Source organism: Loxodonta africana, unplaced genomic scaffold (assembly GCF_030014295.1).
Source record: "Loxodonta africana isolate mLoxAfr1 unplaced genomic scaffold, mLoxAfr1.hap2 scaffold_106, whole genome shotgun sequence".
Lineage (NCBI taxonomy): Eukaryota > Metazoa > Chordata > Mammalia > Proboscidea > Elephantidae > Loxodonta > Loxodonta africana.
In genome coordinates, this window is record NW_026974871.1 from 199,012 (window position 1) to 214,192 (window position 15,181).

Genomic DNA, 15,181 nt, shown 5'->3' on the forward strand with positions numbered 1-15,181 from the left:
TCAACCCTGTACGACAGCTTAGAACTGCCTCACAAGGTTTCCTAGGTTGCAGTCTTTATGGCGCAGCCCTGGTGGCACCGTGGTTAAGAGCTCGGCTGCTAACCAAAGGGTGGACAGTTCGAATCCGCCAGTTGGTTATTTGCAGAAAGACATGGCAGTCTGCTTCGGTAAAGACTTATAGTCTTAGAAACCCTATGGGGCAGTTCTACTCTGCCCTATAGGGTCACTATGAGTCGGAATTGATTCAATAGCAACTGGTTCGGATTTTGTTTGGTTAGAATCTTTATGGGAGCCCATCTCCAGATCTTTTCAACCCCCGAGCTGGTGGGTTCCAACCGCCCACCTTTCAGTTAGCCAAGCACTTAACCCTTGCACCTCCAATACTTAACTCTGCACGCGAGAGGGCCCTCTCCTGACGTCTCCCGTCTCCTCATCCCGCACACCTTGGCGTTGTCCTTGCTTCTAGACCCCACCGTCCCCTCTGGAGGCCCAACCCCCCCACGCCCGCCCCCTACCCAGGCCGCTGGGGGGGGCCAGCAGCCATGTTCCTCGCCGTCCAGCCAGTTACTCCCGGAAGCGCCCGGACGGGTGGTGAGGGGCCCGGGCCAGATGGCGCGCCTTACAGCGGACGGTGTTCGTGCTGCTTTCCGTGCCGTGTTTTCTGAAAGGTAGGAAACTCCGGCAGGTGGGTGGAGGGACCCGCTCCCAGACTGAACAAGCCCGGCCCCTCGAAGGTGTGGAGGGAAGGCACCGGGAGGGCGGTTCCCAGTGCCAGCATCCCGGGGGCTCCAGAGGTTGGGGAGTCCGGACGTTGGGTTAGCAGCTCGCATCGCCCCCTCCGGCGTACCCCGTCCGGAGTGATCCCCAGGGGCGGATGCGGCGCGGGGGCGGGCGGACGCAGCCACTCTAGGGGCTGCGAGAGGGAGCCTCTGGCCCGGGAGACGCAGCTGGTCTGCGAAATTTGCATCCCCATGGATTTGCGGGGGGCGGGGGTGGGGGTCCAGCCCCGGGATCCAGCTGCGGAGTGCCCTCGGGCCTGGGGGCTTGAAGGGCTTGGGGAGAAAGGCCGTGTCCAGGGCTGCGCCCAGGTCCCTCCTCTGCCCGGGGCGGGTTTGCGGGCCAAGCTGGGGGATGGGCTCCTGCCCCCCCGCCCCCCACCTGCTCCCTCTGCCAGGGGGGAAACCAAGGCCCAGAGTTCGCCAGGGGGGTAAGACTCCAGACTGAGGACGGGGCACTCGCCCCCGTTCGTCATCCCACCCCCACCAGACTCCGTAGGGTGCCAGGGACGGGGAGAGAGGGATCCCCCGCCCAAGGCCCCGCTGCCCCTTACTGTTTTGGGCGCTGTGCCTGGGAGGCTGAGGCATCCCGCGCCCGCGCCCGCGCCTGGCTGGTCTACTCTCGGGGCTGGGGCGTCGGCGCGGCCCCGGCCCCACCGGGAAAGGAAGGGGTCCTGGGAATCTGTGGAGCAGAGCAGGGACCCTACTCCTTGTGGAAGCAGCAGTGATTCAGTGTCTGTTAACAGTGTGGATGCCGGGTCCTGCTCCCCCTCTGGGTGGCGGGGGTGGGGGTAGCAGGAAGGGGTCCTGAGCGCCCTTGTTGTTTGTTAACTTAAACGTTTGTGCGGTGCTGTGTAGCGGTCGCTGTGGACGCGGTCTCTGGTGCTGAGGGGATTTGAGGGTTCCTCAGACTGGTGGGATTTGGAGGCTCTACCCTGGTGGCAGTGGGTTCAGTGGGTTACCCTGGTGGCTAGTGGTTAAGTGCTAAGGCTGCTAGCCAAAAGGTTGGCAGTTTGAATCCACCAGGCGCTCCTTGGAAACTCTGTGGGACAGTTCTACTCTGTCCTATAGGGTCGCTATGAGTCAGAATTGACTCGATGGCAACAGGTGTGGTTTTTTTTTTTAGGTTGGAGATTAGGTGTCTCTCGGGCTGACATTTGAAGGTCTGGAGCTGACGGTTTGTGAGGGTTTATAAGGGTTTTAAGCGCTCCGGCCATGGGCACCAACCCGATCTTCCAGCCCCTGCGGACGGACCGCCCCGCGCCCCGGGGGGATTGGCTGCTCTGGGACCCCAAGCCCAGAGGGCGGTGAGAAGCTGACAAATGTGAGTGATGCCCTGCAGGCTCCAGTCGGCGGGGCAGCCCTGCTCACACGGTCTCAATACGGGCAGTCGGCTTCGTGCCTGGGGAGTGGTTTCCGAATGTTTCCTCGTGGCCCCCCCCTCCTCCGTGCGGGGTGACAACTCTCCCCTGGGCGGGGACCTAGTAGAGGCCTGCAGGGCATCAGGGTGTGGAGGGGCAGAGCTTGGGCGGGGAGGGCGCGGTCCTGCAGGTTCCTGTACATGACCACGGCAGGGGGGTGCAGGTTGTGAAGGCTGGGCCTGGTAGAGGATCCACTAGGTCTCGCAGAAGGAGTGGGTTAGGATAACCATAGCATTAACGGGAGTATTGAGAGAGCGCCCTGGGGCGTTGGGTCCCTCGGGAAGAAAAGCTTCTGCTGTCGCCACTGCAGCGGTACCCAGGTCGTCCTGGCTTAGGTCCAGGAGGTTCCCATGCTCGGAGGGCCTGGTGGGCAGAACAGAACCGGCGGTGCGCACGCCCTCTCGCAGCCTTGCGCCGAATCGCTGAGGTTCAGTGTCAGGTGATTCTAAGCCATGGTTTTGGAACTCAATAGTGAAGCAGAGCAAATAAACGATGCAGTGCCTTGATGGGACCGGTGGAGACAACAAGAAGCAAAGCACAGCTGAAACTTCAAAATTCCACTGAGTGTTAGTAGGATTTGGAGGGAGAAAATAGACGGAGAGTCGAGAGGCCCAGAGATGCAGAAGGGTTAGAGGATTAGGGTTAGGGGTTAGGGTTTGGTGTTAGGGGTTCAGGTTGGGGGGTTAGAGGTTTGGGAGTTAGGTTTAGGGGTATAGGTTTTAGGTGGCTGGGGGTTGGGGTTAGGGCTGGGGTTACTAGGCTAGGGCACAAGTGGTTTAGGGTTATGGTTAGGGTTAGAGTGAGGCTGAGGTTGATTCCCAGTCTTGTGTACCGTCTCTTCCTTCACCAGAGTTACCACATATCTGTTGTTTGGTTGGAAACCCTGATGGCGTAGTGGTTAAGACCCACCAGTGCTAACCAAAGGTCTGCAGTTCGAATCCACCAGGCGCTCCTTGGAAACTCTATGGGGCAGTTCTAATCTGTCCTATAGCGTCTCTATGAGCCGGAATCGACTCGACGGCGGTGGGTTTGTTTTTTTTGGTTATTGTTTAGTTAGCTTTTCTCTACCCACTCTCCGTCTGCCTGATGAACATCAAGGATTGTTTCTGTGTGTAAATGTTTTCATGAGTTTTTATGATAGTGGTCTCTTAGTGTATATGTCGTTTTGTGATTGACTTAGTCAGCGTGATGCGCTCCAGATTCATCCATGGTGTGAGATGTTTCAGAGATTCATCATTGGTCTTCATTGTCGTGTAGTGTTCCACTGTGTGTATGTACCGTAGTTTGTTTATCCATTCCTCTGTGGACGAGGACTTAGGTTGTTTCCATCTTTTTGCTACTGTGAATAATGTCGCAGTGAACACGGGTGTGCATATGTCTATTCCTGTGACTGCTCATGGAAACCCTGGTGGCTAGTGGTTAAGTGCTACGGCTGCTAACAAAAAGGGTTAGGGTTTGAGGTTCGGGATGTTAGGGTTAGGGTTGTTAGAGTTCTGGTTGTTAGGGTTTGGGGTTAGGGGTTGGGGTTAGGGTTTTGGGGTTAGGGATGTTAGGGTTAGGGTTGTTAGGGTTTGGGTTAGGGTTTTTCGGTTGGGGTTAGGTGTTAGGGTTAGGTTTAGGGTTTGAGGTTAGAGTTTGGATTTACAGGTTAGGTGTTAGGGGTTGCAGTTTGGGGTTTACAGTTTTGGGGGTTTAGGGTTTTGGGGTTTAGTCGGTAGGGTTTGGGTTAGGTTTTAGGGGTCAGGATTTAGGTTTAGGGTTGGGGTTGGTGTTGGGTTTGTTTGGGATATGTGGTTTGGGGTAAGAGGGTGGGTGTTAGAGGTTTGGGGGTTAGAGATTGAGGGAGTTAGAGGGTGAGGGGTTAGAGGGTGAGGGGGTTAGAGGTTGAGAAGATTATAGAGTGAGGGAGTGAGAAGGCGAGGGTGTGAGGGGGTGAAGGTTAGGGTTTAGGGTTAGAGGGTTTAGGCTTAGGGTTCAGAGGCTTAGGGTTAGGGGTTTAGGGTTTCAGAGTTCAGAGGTTGGGGTTGGTGTTGTGGTTAGGGTTAGAGAGTTAGGGTTAGAGGGTTAGGGTTGGAGGTTTAGGGTTAGAAGATTAGGGGTATGGTTTAGAGGTTAGGGTTAGGGGTTAGGGCTAGGGTTTAGGGGTTCAGGTTTAGGGGTGTGGGATGGGTCTGGGGTAAGGTTTTAGGGTTTAGGGTTAGAAGGTTATGTTTAGGGCTTAAGGCTTAGAGTTTAGGGTTTTAGGACTTAGGGTTTAGGGCTTAGGGCTTAGAGCCTAGGGTTTAGGACTTAAGGTTTAGGGTTTAAGGCTTAGAGTGAGGGTTAGGGCTGGGGGCTGGGGTTAGGGTTTAGGGTTTAGTGTTAGGGTATTAGGGTTAGAGGGTTAGATGGTTTAGCGTTTAAGTTTAGGGTTTAGGGGTTGGGGTTAAGGGTGTTAGTGTTTAGGGTTTTGGCATTTAGGGTGTTAGGGTTGAATGTGTTAGGGCTAAGAGTGTTAGGGTTTTGTGTGTTAGGGTTTTAAGTGTTAGGGTTTACAGTTTAGGGGTAAGTGATAGGGTTAGGCTTAGACTCATTCTTAGGTTTAGGGCTAGGGATTTGAGGTTTAGGGTTTGGCGTTGGGTTTGGGGGTTGGGGTTAGGTTTAGGGCTAGGATTAGAGGGCTAGGGTTAGAGGGTTAGAGTTAGAGGGTTAGAGTTAGAGGGTTAGGGTTTCGGGTTAGGGTTTCAGGTTAGCGTTAGAGGGTTAGGGTTCGAGGGTTAGGGTTAGGGTCGTTAAGGTTAGGGTGGTTAGGGGTTAGGTGTTAGGGTTTAGGGTATAGGGGTTAGAGTTTGGGTTAGGGTTAGAGTTTAGGGCCTTGGGGGTTAGGACCTAAGGGCTTAGGGTCTTAGGGGCTTTGGGACTTAGGGCTTAGGGGCTAGAGTTAGAGGGCTAAGGCCAGAGGGCCAGGGTTATGGTTTGATTCCTGGTTGGCAATTTTTTTCCTTCAATATTTTGTATAAGTCATCCCATTGCCTTCTTGCCTCCATGATTTCTGCTGAGTAGTCCAAGTTTATTATTATTTACTCTCCTTTTTTGGTGACTTCCTTTATCCCTAGCCTCTCTTAAAATTCTCTTTATGTTTGATTTTGGCAAGTTTGATTATTATATGTCTCGGTCACTTTCTTTTGAGATATACCTTATATGGATTTTGATGAGCATCTTTCATGATATCAGGGAAGTTTTCTGCCAACAAATCTTCAACAGTTCCCTGTGTATTTTCTGTTAGCCCTCCCTGTTCTGGTACTGCAATCACTCATAGTTATTTCTCTTGATAAAGTCCCACATGATTCTTTGGATTTCTTCATTTAAAATTCTTTTATCTGGTTTCTTTTCAAATATATTGGTCCCAAGAGTTTTATCTTCTATCTCAGTAATTCTGCCTTCCAGTTCTTCAGTTGTGCTCTTCTTACTTTCTATCGAGTTTTCTAACTCTGTAATTTTATTGTTAATCTTCTGAATTTCTGATTGCAGTCTCTCTATGGTTTCTTGCAGCTTATTAAATTTTTAATTATGTGCTTGAGTAACCTTTTTAATTTCTTCAGCTGCTTTATCTTTGTGTTCCTTGGCTTGTTCTGTATTTTGCCTCATTTCCTTCCTGATATCTTTGAGAGTTCTGTATATTAATCTTTTGTATTCTGTATCCGGTAATTCCAGGATTGCACCTTCATCGAGAAGATTCCTTGAGTCTTCGTTCTGAGAGCTTGTTGAAGCAATCATGGGTCAGCTTCTTTTTTTTTATTTTAATAATTTTTATTGTGTTTTAAGTGAAAGTTTACAAATCAAGCCAGTCTCTCACATAAAAACTTATACACAACTTGTTACATATTCCCAATTACTTTCCCCCCAATGGGACAGCCCACTGCCTCCTTCCACTCTTTCTTTTTGTGACCATTTTGCCAGTTTCTAAGCCCCTCTACCCACCCATCTCCCTTCCAGGCAGGAGATGCCAACATAGTCTCAAGTGTCCACCCAAACCAAGTAGCTCACGCCTCACCAGCATCCCTCTCCAACGCATTGTCTAGTCCAACCCATGTCTGATGAACTGGCTTTGGGGATGGTTCCCGTAGTGGGTAAACGGAAGGTGTGGGGGCCATGATCACTGGGGTCCTTCCAGTCTCAGTCAGACCATTAAGTCTGGTCTTTTTATGAGAATCTGGGGTCTGCATCCCACTGTTCTGCTCCCTCAAGGGATCTCTGTTATGTTCCCCCGTCAGGGCAGTCATTGGTTGTGGCCCAGCACTGTCTAGTTCTTCTGATCTCAGGATGATGTAGTCTCTAGTTCATGTAGTCCTTTCTGTCTCTTGGGCTCGTTACTATCTTATGTTCTTGGTGTTCTCCATTCTCCCTTGATCCAGGTGGGTTGAGAATCATTGATGCATCTGAGATGGCTGCTTGCTAGCATTTAAGATCCCAGATGCCACTCTTCAAAGTGGGATGCAGAATGTTTTCTTAATAGATTTTATTATGCCAGTTGACTTAGATGTCCCCTAAAACCATGGTCCCCAAACCCCTGCCCCTGCTTTGCTGACCTTCGAAGCATTCAGTTTATTCAGGAAACTTCTTTGCTTTGGTTTAGTCCAGTTGTGCTGACCTCCACTGTGTTGAGTGTTGTTCTTCCATTCACCCAAAGTAGTTCTTGTCTATCTCTTTAGTAAATACCCCTCTCCTACCCTCCCTCCCTCCCCTCCTCATAACAACAAAGGAATATGTTCTTCTCAGTTTAAACTATTTCTCAAGATCTTATAATAGTGGTCTTATACAATATTTGACCTTTTGCTACTAATTTCACTCAGCATAATGCCTTCCAGGTTTCTCCATGTTATGAAGTGTTTCACAGATTCGTCACTGTTCTTTGTTGATGTGCAGTATTCCATTGTGTGAATATACCATAATTTATTTATCCATTCATCCATTGATGGGCACCTTGGTTGGTTCCATCTTTTTGCTATTGTAAACAGTGCTGCAATAAACGTAGAAGTGCATATATCTATTTGTGTAAAGGCTTTTATTTCTTTAGGATATATTCCGAGGAGTGGGATTGCTGGGTTGTATGGTAGTTCTATTTCTAGCTTTTTAAGGAAGCACCAAATTAATTTCCAACGTGGTTGTAAACCATTTTACATTCCCACCAGCAGAGTATAAGTGTTCCAGTCTCTCCACAGCCTCTCCAACATTTATTTTTTTGTGTGTTTTGGATTAATGCCAGCCTTGTTGGAGTGAGATGGAATCTCATTGTAGTTTTGATTTGTATTTCTCTAATGGCTAATGATCAAGAGCATTTCCTTATGTATCTGTTAGCTGCCTGAATGTCTTCTTTAGTGAAGTGTCTGTTCATATCCTTTGCCCATTTTTTAATTGGGGTGTTTGTCTTTTTGTGGTTGAGTTTTAGCAGAGTCATGTACGTTTTAGAGATCAGGCACCGGGTGGAGATGTCTTAGCTGAAAACTTTTTCCCAGTCTGTAGGTGGTCTTTTTACTCTTTTGGTGAAGTCTTTAGATGAGCATAGGTGTTTGATTTTTAGGAGCTCCCAGTTATCTGGTTTCTCTTCAGCATTTTTAGTAATGTTTTGTATTCTGTTTATGCCATGTATTAGGTCTCCTAATGTTGTCCCTATTTTTTCTCCCATGATTTTATCGTTTTAGATTTTATGTTTAGGTCTTTGATCCATGTGGAGTTAGTTTTTGTGCATGGTGTGTGGTAGGGGTCCTGTTTCATTTTTTGGAGGTGGCTATATAGTTATGCCAGCACCTTTTGTTAAAAAGACTATCTTTTCCCCAATTAACTGACACTGGGCCTTTGTCAAATATCAGCTGCTCATATGTGGATGGATTTATATCTGGATTCTCAGTTCTGTTCCATTGGTCTATGTGTCTGTTGCTGTACCAGTACCAGGCTGTTTTCACTACTGTGGCAGTATAATTGGTTCTAATATCAGGCAGAGTGGGTCCTCCCACTTTGTTCTTTTTTAGTAATGCTTTACTTATCCACGACTTCTTTTCCTTCCATATGAAGTTGGTGATTTGTTTCTCCGTCTTTTTAAAAAATGTCATTGGAATTTGGATCGAAAGTGCATTGTATCTATAGATGGCTTTTGATAGAATGGACAATTTTACAATGTTGTCTTCCTATCCACGAGCAAGATATGTTTTTCCAATTACGTAGGTGCCTTTTGGTTTTTTTGCAGTAGTACCTTGTAGTTTTCTTGGTATAGCTCTTTTACATTTTTGGTAAGGTTTATTCCTAAGTATTTTATCTTCTTGGGGGCTGCTGTGAATGGTATTCATTTGATGATTTCCTCTTCAATGTTCTTTTTGTTGATATAGAGGAATCCAACTGCTTTGTATGTTTATATTGTAATCTGAAACTTTGCTGAACCCTTCTATTAGTTTTAATAGTTTTCTTGAGGATTCCTCAGGCTTTTCTGTGTATAAGATGATGTTGTTGGAAAATAGACACAATTGAATTTCTTCCTTACCAATCTGGATGCCCTTTATTTCTTTGTCTAGCCCAGTTGCTCTGGCTAGGACCTCTAGCACAATGTTGAATAAGAGCGGTGATAAAGGGGATCCTTGTCTGTTTCCCGTTCTCAAGGGAAATGCTTTCAGGCTCTCTCCATTTAGGATGATGCTGGGTATTGGCTTTGTATCAATACCCTTTATTATGTTGAGGAATTTTCCTTCTATTCCTATTTTGCTGAGAGTTTTTATCATGAGTGGGTGTTGGACTTTGTCAAATGCCTTTTCTGTATCAATTGATAAAATTATGTGGTTCTTGTCCTTTTTTTATGTGGTGGATTACATTAATTGTTTTTCTAATATTGAACCAACCTTGCATACCTGGTATAAATCCTACTTGGTGATGGTGGATTATTTTTTTGATATGTTGTTGAATTCTATTGGCTAGAATTTTCTTGAGGATTTTTGCATCTATGTTCATGAGGGATATAGGTCTGTAATTTTCTTTTTTTGTGTGTGTTGTCTTTAGCTGGTTTTGGTATCAGGGTTATGCTGGCTTCATAGAAGGAGTTAGGTAGTATTCCGTCCTTTTCTATGCTTTGAAATACCTTCAGTAGTAGTGGTAAGTCTTTCCTGAAAGTTTGGTAGAACTTTGCAGTGAAGCCGTCAGGGCCAGGGCTTTTTTTTGTTGGAAGTGTTTTGATTACCTTTTCAATCTCTTTTTTTGTTATGGGTCTATTTAGTTGTTCTACTTCAGTTTGTGTTAGTTTAGGTAGGTAGTGTGTTTCTAGGAATTCATCCATTTTTTCTAGGTTTTCAAATTTGTTAGAATACAATTTTTTGTAGTAATCTGATATGATTGTTTTAATTTCATTTGGATCTGTTGTGATATGGCCCATCCCACTTCTTATTTGGATTATTGGTTTCTTTTCCTGTATTTCTTTAATCAGTCTTGCCAATGGTTTATCAATTTTGTTAATTTTTTCAAAGAAGCAGTTTTTGGCCTTGTTAACTCTTTCAATTGTTTTTCTATTCTCTAATTCATTTAATTTTGCTGTAGTTTTTATTTTTTACTTTCTTTTGGTGCCTGACAGTTCCTTTTGTTGCTCTCTTTCTGTTTGTTCAAGTTGTAGGGACAGTTCTTTCGTTTTGGCTGTTCTTTAATATGTGTGCCTTTATTGATATAAATTGACCTCTGAGCACTGCTTTCACCATGTCCCAAAGGTTTTCATAGGAAGTGTTTTCAGTCTTGTTGAATTCTGTGAATTTCTTTATTCCCTCCTTAAGGTCTTCCATAACCCAGTCTTTTTTGAGCAGGGTATTGTGCAGTTTCCAAGCATTTGATTTATTTTCCCTGGTTTTTCTGTTATTGATTTTTACTTTTATGGTCTTTTGTTCAGAGAAGATGTTTTGTAATATTTCAATGTTTTGGGTTCTGCAAAGGCTTGTTTTATGACCTAATATGTGATCTATTCTAGAGAATGTTTCATGTGCACTAGAAAAGAAATTATAGTTTGCAGCTGTTGGGTGGAGTGTTCTGTATAAGTCTATGAAGTGAAGTTGTTTAATTGTAGCACTTAGATCTTCCTTGTCTCTATTGAGCTTCCTACTGCATTTCCTATCCTTCACCGAGAGTGTTGTGTTGAAGTCTCCTGCTATAATTGTGGAGGTGTCTATCTCACTTTTTAATTCTGTTAACATTTGTTTTATGAATGTTGCGGCCCTATCATTGGGTGCATAAATATTTAATACGGTTATATGTACCTGGTAAATTGTCCCTTTAATCTTTATGTAGTGTCCTTCTTTATCCTTTGTGGTGGATTTAATTTTAAAGTCTATTTTGTTGGAAATTAATATTGCCTCTCCTGCTCTTTTTTGATTGTTGTTTGCTTGATATGTTTTTATCCATCCTTTCAGTTTTCGTTTATTTGTGTCTCTTAACTCTAAAGCGTGTCTCTTTTAGGAAGCATACAGACTGATCATGTTTTTTTATCCAGTCTGCAACTTTCTGTCTCTTTATTGGTGAATTTAGTCCATTTACATTAAGTGTAATTAGAGATAAGTATGAGTTTAGTGCTGTCATTTTGATGCCTGTTTTTGACAATTTCATTTTCCATTTACTTTTTTGTGCTGAGTTTTTCTTTGTAGAATGTGTGTTCCTCCTTTTTATAGTATTTGAATTTATGTTGGTGAGTCGTTATGTTTATCTTGGTTTTTATTTTGAAGTATGGAATTGTTAGACCTCGTTGTGGTTACCTTAATATTTACCCTGGTTTGAGTAAGTAAAAACCTAAGTTGTTTCTCCCTGTATCGCCTTGGTTTCCTCTCCATATGTAATTTCTAAGCCTCCTGTATTTAGTCCCTCTTTTTTGACTATTGTAATCTTTTACATAATCACATCAATGATTCCCTGTTTTGAGCAATTTTTTTAATTAATCTTATTTTGTTTTTGTGATTTCCCTATCTGAGTTGATATCAGGATGTTTTGTTCTGTGACCTTGTGTTGTGTTGGTATCTGATATTATTGATTTTCTGACCAAAGAATTTCCTTCAGTAATTCTTGCAGTTTTGGTTTGGTTTTTGCAAATTCTCTAAGCTTGTGTTTATCTGTAAATATCTTAATTTCACCTTCATGTTTTAGTGTTTTGCTGGATATATGATTGTTGGCTGACAGTTTTTCCTCTTTCAGTGCTCTGTATATGTTATCCCATTGTCTTCTTGCCTGCATGGTTTCTGCCGAGTAGTGCAAACTTATTGATTCTCCTTTGTAGGTAACTTTTCGTTTATCCTTGGGTGCTTTTGAAATTTCTCTTTATCTTTGGTTTTGGCAGGTTTGATGATATGTCTTGGTGATTTTCTTTTGGGATCTATTTTGTATGAGGTTCAATGAGCATCTTGGGTAGATATCTTTTCATCTTTCACGATGCCAGGGAATTTTTCTGCCATCAGATCTTCCACTATTCTCTCTGTATTTTCTGTTATCCCTCCCCGTTCTGGAACTCCAATCACACGCAAATTATTCTTGATAGAGTCCCCCATGATTCTTAGGGTTTCTTCATAGTTTTAAATTCTATTTGATTTTTCTTCAACTATATTTGTGTCAATTGCCTTATCCTCCAGCTCCCCCACTCTGCATTCCAGTTCCTCGAGTCTGCTCCTCTGACTTCCTATTGAGTTGTCTGATTCTGTGACTTTATTGTTAATCTTTTGGATTTCTGAATGCTGTCTCTCTATGGATTCTTGCAGCTTATTAATTTTTTCACTATGTTGTTGAATAATCTTTTGGATATCTTCAACTGCTTTATCTGCGTATTTCTTGGTGTTTTCTGTAGATTGCCTTATTTCATTTGTGAGGTCATTCCTGATGTCTTGAAGCATTCTGTATACAATTTTTTTATATTCTACATTTGGCAATTCTAGTAATGTATCTACATCTGGGAATGATTTTGATTCTTTGATTTGGGGGTTTGTAGAAGCAATCATGGTCTGCTTCTTCATGTGATTTGATGTCGACTGCTGTCTCTGAGCCATCTATAAGATATTGTAATATTTTCTTTTATATTTGCTCACTGAGTCTTATCTTCTTATTTTGTTTTGTTACAATACACCCAGAGGGGCTACTAGATTGTGGTATCGTGATTGATGTAGCTTTTGAATCACTTACATCCTGTTACCAGCTTGCCTGAGCTGTTACCAGGTATATAAGTGTATGAGTCCATTCACTATTCTTGAACAGAATCAGCTCAGGTGTCCTGATAGCTGGTCACCTAGTGTGTGGTGTAGGCTCTCACCTATTAGAGGAGTAGTGGTGATGGTTGTATGCACCAGTTTCTATTAGTGGCATTGGGTCACATTTCGAGGAGGGCAGGATGCTGACAGCCTTCCTTCAAGTGTCAGTGAGGTAGGTGTGGCTCTATTCTCTAGAGCACTCTGGTGGGTGGGCTTTGCAGCTGTATCTTAGGCACCCAATGCTTGGGTAGGCGTCACTATTCTCAGACCCCTCTAGCAGGTGGCTAGGTGATGTGGGTGGAGTCTCAGCCCTCAGTTCGCTGGTACGGATCAGCGAGGGCTCTGTTTAATAGGTAGAGAGGTATCTGACCTCCAGAACTTGCCTTTCCACTGCTGAACTAAAACAATTATGGTCAGTTCTCTATCAGAATTGCCTTTACATTGTAATAGCCACCTAGTTACCTGTAGGGTGAAAGCCAAAGACTATGGGGTCTGTTAATGCCTGGATGGAGCTGATTCTGTACTGTTATTTCAGTTTAGGGAAGTCAGGGAAGGATTTTTCCTTTGATTGTTAAATGCTGCTTTTCTCAGGCAAGGAGAATGGGTTAGAAAAGAAAGAAGAAAAAAAATCCAGCAGTGCACTTCACTCTCTGGCACAGAGAATTCCAATGTTAATGAAGCTGGCTGGGGCAATGAGGGGTGGAATCAGATGTATAGAAGAGAGTAGCCTGGCAAAATATACAAAGTTACTTATGTTGTTTGGTGAGGACTGTTTTTTCTGAGATTCCAGAGCATTGTGTCGCTCGTGTGTGCTGGCTGGATCCCTGCTGAGACTGTCCCAGAAGGTTAGGGCTGCATCCATGCTCACACCATCTCAGGAAGCCACAATCGGCTCCCCCACACTTAGTCCAAAGCCCAGCACCAGGGTTTCCTTTCTGGGACGCTGCACTCCAGGCTCCAAAACCAGTCGCTGCTTCCCTACAGTTTTTCGTTTCCCTGTCAGCCGCGTCTGTGTGGAGCCTGCGTGTGCTGCCTGGGTCCCCTCTGAGGTTGGTCCTGAGGGTTAGGCCTATATCTGTTCTTCCCTGTCTCAGTAAGCCACAATCAGCCCCACCACTCTGACACCAGGAAACCGCGAGGGCTCAAGGCTGCGGCGTGGGACACTGGCTCTGGAAGCGGTCCCTGCTGCAGCGTGGCTTTCGCTCCCCTGTCACTCAGGTCAACTCCTTAGTTCTGTGTTTGATGGTCAGGGTTTGTAGATTGTCCTTTATGTAATCAGTTCACTTGTTTTTTTCGAGTCTTTGTTTCAAGAGGGATAAGCGGAATCTTCTACCTAGTCAGCCATCTTGGTCCTGCCCCCGTGTCTGCCTCTTTATGTGATTTGATATTGACTGTTGTCTCTGAGCAATCTATAAGTTATTGTATTAGTTTATTTTATGCTTGCTTTTTGTATCCTAGCTTCTTGCTTTGTTTAGTTTTGGTATTCCCAAATAAGCTGCTTGAGTGCGGTAGGTTGATTATTTTCACCTTTGAAGCTCTAATGTACTATCACCAGATGGCTAGCACTGTTACCAGGTATATGAGCCTAGGAGTTCATTTACTTTTCTTGTATGGATTCAACTCAGGTGCCCAGGTAGTTGGTCATAAAGTGTAAGGTACAGGCTCTGTCCTACCGTCTTAAAGGGGCAGGGGTTATTGGTGTAGGCAGAAGTATCTGGCTGCAGTAGGGGGTCAGAGTCTGATCAAGGCAGGGGTCTGACAGCTGTCCTCTGAGTGTCTGTGAGGAAAGTGCATCCCTGTTCTGTAGAGCACACGGGTGGGTTCTGCAGAAGAGCGATGGGTACCCAATGCTTTTGGTTGTAAGTTCTGGGAGGTACTACTTATCCTTGGAGCCCTGTCACAGGTGGCCAGGTATTGTGGGTGGAGCCAGCAGTCCTTAGGCCCCTGATGTGGGTAGGTGAAGACCCTGTTTAATAGGCAAAGCGGTGTCAAACATCAAACACCCATCTTTCCACCGTCCAGCTGAAACAGTTGCAGTCTGGCAACAAGGGCCTATTCTCCTGAAATGGGCCCACACAGGTCCATGCTGGGGTGAAAGGTATTCAAAGCCCATGGACTGTTTGTACCTGAACAAGAGCTGCTTCTGTCCTGAGCTCCCCAGCTTAATTGAGATGGCAGATTATCTTTCCCCCAGTTGTGAACTTATACCTTCTTCAAGGACGGAAAAATGGCTCAGAGTGTTACCAGGGCCTATCTCAGGCCCAGGGAAGTTGACAGCCACTGAAGCCGGCTTGGGGGCTGGGGGCGTAGTAAAATAAACACAAGTAATTAGCTTTTGCTGAGAGTGCCGTTCTTCTCTTGCTCTGGAGGTGTGAGTAGTCTGTGCAACTTGCTGTCCTTCCCTGAGCTAAACGCCTGTGGAACACCACTGCCAGCCCCACTGCAGTCGCTCCAGGGAACGGTGCCTGAGGGTTCCTGGCTGTTCAGGTCCAGTAACTCCTCTCCACTTCTGAATAGTCTCTCCCTCCCCCTGCCGCTGAGTCCATTTTGTAACTTTACCTTTGATGTTCAGGGCTCCTAGCTTGTCATAAATATAATCGCTTTACTTGTTTTTTCTGGTCGTTTTTGTAAGAGGGATCACTGGCGGTGTCTCAATACTCAAAACTTCATCATTTCTTCCTTTCACTTTAGCTACTCGACATTCAAGAGCAACGTTCAGAGTCTCTTCCGACATCCGTTTTGGTCTTTTCTTTCTTTCCTG

At 45.1% G+C, this 15,181-nt stretch overlaps 1 long non-coding RNA gene across 1 annotated transcript in view; it reads left to right on the forward strand.

Moving 5' to 3' along the window:
- The first annotated feature begins 630 nt into the window (after positions 1-630).
- Positions 631-15,181, forward strand: part of LOC135229168 (uncharacterized) — a 148,754-nt gene continuing 134,203 nt past the window's right edge. The window contains exon 1 of the long non-coding RNA XR_010319933.1: positions 631-685. This is a non-coding gene — a long non-coding RNA (uncharacterized LOC135229168). The remainder of the gene's footprint in view (positions 686-15,181) is intronic.